Raw genomic sequence first — 6,218 nt, forward strand, 5'->3', positions numbered from 1 at the left:
TGTTTGTTTTTTATCCTTGTGTTTTTATCCCTTTTTTGTTTATTTTTATTTGTTTATTTTTTTCTCAATTATTATTATTATTATTATTTCGTTTTCACTTTCATTTTGTTTCCTGCGCTGCCTGGCCTGTAAGAAATCTCGCAAGGGAAGATAAACTGCCTCCAGAGTTTGTCCAAAAACATTTGTCTGCGCATCTAAAAGCACAAATAAATGATCCGTGCGCAGCGCTACATCACAAATTTGGCCTTTAATTGTAATCGTTCTGTTTCAGAGATTTTTAAAAGATCTACTTTGATAAAAAAAAAAAAGGAAAATAAAAGATGTATGTCGCCGAGCACCTCCTACGTTTTTTTCCGTGCAAGTGATTTGGTATTCGAAAGCGCGAAAACGGGGACATAGCAATTACTCTCAACCGAGGCGGTTAATCCTCGCCGCTGCGGTTTTTAGAATCCCAGCCAATGTGGCATTTAGGTGAAAACCCGAAATGTCAAATGTGTTCTTCATTTAGGAGACGCCTTTGTCAGTTCGGGGAAAATGTGACCGGAGTCCAAGGGGCAGCGCAAAATGGACTCTTCACACGGTCGCCTAATGAGATACGACACGAGTAGAAATGAATTCAGAACGTTTGGAAGTAGTTGTAAATTGTGAAACGGTGTGTCTAAAAATGAAGCTCCAGGTTTGTTGAAAAATTTGGGGGTGTCTAATTTCCCCTTTTTTAATTTTTTTTTAACCCTTCTCATTTGAAACGGTGGCTCCGGAGCTCCTTTCTAACCTGATATTTACCTGAAAACGCCCGCCGATCCGGGTTCGGAAGCGGATTGGAAGGGACCCGTCCCGGTTCCCCGCCTGAACCCGCCCTCGAAAACCATATTACATGCACGGCGAGTCCTCGCCGCTTTCACCGTTTCACGCCGGTGGCTCGGAAGCACGAAGGTCCACGGCGGCGGCGGCGGCGGCGGCGGCGTTCAGCCCGGAGTCCATAAAATCTTGTCAGAATTGGTTCCCGTATCAAACCACAGAGGCGGTATGCTAATTTTATCCCTCAGACAGACTCCTCATTCCCGGCGTCTGGGCTCCGGCTCAATTCTCGGCCGTCGCCAGAATTGAGCTGCCACTTTGATGACACGTTATAATATTCTGACACTGGAACAGAGAAATCCATCTCCCCCGCCGGGCCGTTAAAGGTGATTGTGGGAAATGTTAATAAGAGAAGGAGCGTTTGCTTCTCCTTCCGTTTTGCGTCTCGAGGGCTCCGACGGACGAAGCCTTTTCCCGCCGCGTTCTTAACGCCGTCGTACGAAGGCGCTAATTTCTCGGAAACCGGTCGAGTTTCTCACGAGAGGCGACGCTCGGTGTTATTTAAACGTGACGTCGCCGCGCGGAGACGTTTGTAGATGTTCTCCAAGTCTAGTGAAGGGTTTGAGATGTTCCCGAACTCTTGATCCGTGGGATTTTTGTCCGATTTGTTCAGCATTCCAGTGGAAATAGTCGCATCGGAAAAAAAAAAATGGAAATTCTTCAAGTCGGAGTCCTCGCCGAGCTGTTTTTCTTCTTCTCCTGACCGTCCCGCTGCCTCTGCTGCGTGAAAGCTCTGGCGTTGGGATGTGATCTTCCTCCTCGAAGCTCCGTCCAGCTTCAGGCCTCAAACATCCCAGTGACCGGTTTCCCTTTACTGGTATTTGGTTCAGCGACGTCTGAACCGTGTTCAAGTTCAGGTTCTCCTACAAGGGAATTGATGGGATTTGATGAAATGAAGCCGAGGTTTATGTTTCCAGTTCCAATAAGAAGTAACATTCAATAAATTTGTTTTTGTTTTTATTCTGTGTTTTTGTTGTTTTTTTCATTTTTTTATTATTTGATAATTTTTTTCTTCTTTAATAATTTATTTAATAATATATGTCACAAAAAAACAGACGATACATTAAATTTAAAATTTAAAATTAAATTAAATAAATTATATATTTATTAAATTAAATTACATACAAATGAATTATATATATATATATATATATATATATATATATATATATTCTTCTTTCGGCTTTCCCTTCAGGGGTCGCCACAGCGAGTCAACTTTCTCCATCTAACCCTATTCTCTGTATCTTCCTCTCTCACACCAACTACCTTCATATATATATATATATGTATATATGTATATTTAATAATATATATCACAAAAATAAAAGATAGATACATTAAATTTAAAATTTAAAGTTAAATTAAATAAATTATATATTAATTAAATAAAATTATAATTAGAAATTATATATGTATATATATATATATATATATATATATATATATATATATTAATATATATTAAAAAATAAATAGATACATTAAATGTAAGATTTAAGTTTAAATTAAATATATATTAATTAAATTAAATTACATAAAGATAAATTATATATATATATATTTAATAATATATATCACAAAAAATAAAAAAGTAATTTGATAAATTAAATTTAAAATTTAAATTAAATAAATTATGTATTAATTAAATTACATAGAAAAAATGAATTATATATATATATATATATATATATATATATATATATATATATATATATATATAGCTCATTCAGCCAATGATTCATGCCACCCGGGTGCAGAACCGAACAAATAGACGCTCCCTTGCGCCCACGCCGTCTGGACGCCACACAACATCTGTGCTACCACGACCTCACGACCTCATCCATTCACACGTGTCAGGCCTGAACTCTGTTGTCCACTTTACCCTTGTTGGTCTCAGCCCGTTCCTATCCTGTTTATTTTTATTCGGTTTATGTTCCCTGTTGTTTTCGTTTTGTTTGTCTATTTTCATCCTTACAGTCTTTTCCCCCCAATTCTGTTGTCAGTTCTTATCCTTGTATTTCTCTCTGACACTCTTTCTTCTGTCCACTTAAATTCTACTCATCTTCGTACCTGCACTTTGTAAGTGTTATTGCACTGTTTATATATATATCTATAATCATATTTACAATGTGTACACTCTTCCTATCCAAATGCACTGCGTACAGCAAAGTAGGACTTTCACAGTAATGAGAAACATGTGATAATAAACACTTTGGATCTTGAATCTCTTTATTTGTGGATATCTTCTATGTCCTATATCTTTTTTTATTGATTCATATTCATTTACTGATACTATAATTCCTAACTTAAGACTCCATTTTTTTCCCTTTCCTCAGAAACTCTGACCTGCGTGAGGAACCCTGCTGGCCGCTCCTCGGAGTAAAGCGTCCCCGGCGGCTCATCCCGTATCAAAAAAACGTCAAAAAACACGACGCCGAAATCCACTTTGTCACGAAAAAGCCCGGCAGCTCTGCGGCGGCGGCGGCGGCGGCGACGGCCCCGGGGGGCCCCCGACCCCGACCGCCGCAACAATGGCCCGACCTGAGCGGGGTCGCATTCCACACGTCCCCTTCGGCGCTTCGATGGCGGAGCCTGCCGTCTCGCTGGCCGCTCATCGCCCGGCTTTTTGTACCCGCTGTGAGAACCCCGTCTGGCCCATCACACACACACACACACACACACACACACACACACGCGCGCACGCTTTTAGAGTTTTCCGAAAAAGACAATCTGTGCGCTGTCAGACAAGGCAAGGAGTGAAGTGACCTTTCAATCATTCCTCTGGGGGACAGAGAGGGGTGGAGCTCCCGCCTGGCAGAAGATTGGAAAAACGTCTGCCAGGATTTTTTTTTTTTTTTTTTTTTTTTTTTTTGGTTGTTGTTGCTAGGCAACGGGGCCATCCAATGACGGCGTGTCAACAATGAGACGAGAATGAGGAATAGATTGCGCCGGGTTGCCGGCGATGAGAGGACACTTGATTCGCGGCTGCCTTGTGAGTGCGCCGCCCTCCGTTATTATTTCCGCTCAATGGCGGAAACCCTCCAACGTCGCAGGGGTTGCAGGAAGGTGGACTCGAGTTCGGAGAAGAGGTCCTGAGTCGGAGTTATCGTGTTAGGCCGGAGAGGAAGTCAATGAAACTCTAGCGCCAAACTCATTGGTGGGAAGGGTTATGTTTTGGAGGCAGGAAGTTTTCTGGACGGTTGGCCTGTCAGAAGATGTACCCTTTCAGAAGTCACCTTTGTTGGGTTTTCCTTGCCATATCTTTTCAAAAAGAAGAACTGGTGAAGGAACATCTAGAAAGTTGGAGGTATGACATGGGAAGGAGGGGGAAGGAAGGATAGCAACAACAAGACAGAACATGTATGTGTGAATGAGAGGGCTGGTGTGAATCAGAGAGGGGGCAGGACATGTATGCATGCTGTGGGACAGCGGCGAAATAAAGATGTAAGTGTTACAAAGAAGGTGAAGGCGGGGCTACATCAGGGATCCACTCGGGGCCACTTCTTGTTTGCTTCTGGTGGTGAACAGGTGGACAGGTGAGGTAAGGAAAATCTCCGTGGAGAGAGAAGGGAGCAGGTGGAGGAACATCTAGAAAGCTGTACGTTTGAGCTGGGAAGGAGAGGGATGGAAATTAGCCAGAAGATGGAAAACATGTGGGGAGGAGAGGGAACAGTGACGGTACAGGGATGATGAAGGTGGAGGACTTTGAGTACTGAGGGTCAACCACCAATTGTGTAAATTCTCCAACTTAAAAAGGTGAGAGGCCTGTAATTTCCATCATAGGTCCACTTCAACTATGAGAGACAGAATGCGAAAAAAAAAAATCCAGAAAATCAAATAGTCTGATTTTTAAAGAATTATTTTCAAATTATGGTGGAAAAGAAGTACTTGGTCACCTACAAACAAGCAAGATTTCTGGCTCTCACAGACCTGTAACTTCTTTTGTAAGACGCGCCTTAGTCCTCCCTAGCTTACCTGTATTTATGGCACCTGTTTGCACAGGTTATCAGAATAATAGACACCTGTCCACAACCTCAAACAGTCACAGTCCAAACTCCACTATGGCCAAGACCGAAGAGCTGTCAAAGCACACCAGAAACAAAACTGTAGACCTGCACCAGGCTGGGAAGACTGAGTCTGCAATAGCTAAGCAGCTCGGTGTGAAGAAATCAACTGTGGGAGCAATTATTAGAAAATAGAAGGCATACAAGACCACTGATAATCTCCCTCGATCTGGGGCTCCACACACGATCTCACCCCATGGGGTCAAAATGATCACAAGAACGGTGAGCAAAAATCCCAGAACCACACGGGGGGACCAAGTGAATGACCTGCAGAGAGCCGGGACCAAAGTAACACCAAGGTAAGAAAGGCTACCATCAGTAACACACTGCGCCGCCAGGGAGTCAAACCCTGCAGTGCCAGACGCGTCCCTCTGCTTAAGACAGTACATGTCCTGCCCCGTCTGAATTTGCTAGAGAGCCTTTGGATGATCCAGAAGAGAATTGGTAGAATGTTAGGAGAACTTTTTGGTACAAACTCAACTCGTTGTGTTTGGAGGTGAAAGAATGCCGAGTCGCATCCGAATAACATGATACCTACTGTGAAGCACGGCGGGGGAAACATCGTGCTTTGGGCTGTTTTTCCGCGAAGGGACCAGGACGACCGATCGTGAGATTTGGAGTGAAAACCTCCCTCCGTCAGGAAGGGCGCTGAAGATGAATCGTGGCCGGGTCTTTCAGCATGACGATGATCCCAAACGCATGAAGGAGTGGCTTCGTAAGAAGTATTTCAATGTCCTGGAGTGGCCCGGCCGGTCTCTAGATCTCAACCCCATAGAAAATCTTTGGAGGGAGTTGAAAGTCCAGCGACCGCCCCAAATCATCACTGCTCTGGAGGAGATCTGCATGGAGAGTGTGAAAACCTTGTGAGGACTTACAGAAAATGTTTGACCTCTGTTATTGCCATTGACCAAATACTTATTTTCCGCCAAAATTTGCAAATTCATTCTTTAAAAATCCGACAGTGTCATTTTCTGGATTTTTTTTTTTTTTTTTGTTTTGCATTCTGTCTCTCATTGTTGAAGTGGCCCTAAAATGAAAATTATAAGCCTCCAGCATCTTTTTAAATGGGAGAACTTGCACAATTGCTGGCTGACTAAATACTTTTTTGCCACACTGTCTGTGTATACATATATATATATATATATATATATATATATATATATATGTATAGTATTAAGATAAGATTGGATTAAGATAAGATAAGATTGATCCCCATTGGGGAAATTCTTTTGTCACAGCAGTGTAACAATTACAGTATCAATAAATATGGGTATAGATTTTTTTATACAGGACTGT

This window comes from Fistularia commersonii, chromosome 8 (genome assembly GCF_037954325.1).
Source record: "Fistularia commersonii isolate RoL2024-O1a breed Wild chromosome 8, RoL_Fcom_v1.0, whole genome shotgun sequence".
In the NCBI taxonomy this organism is placed as follows: Eukaryota; Metazoa; Chordata; class Actinopteri; order Syngnathiformes; family Fistulariidae; genus Fistularia; species Fistularia commersonii.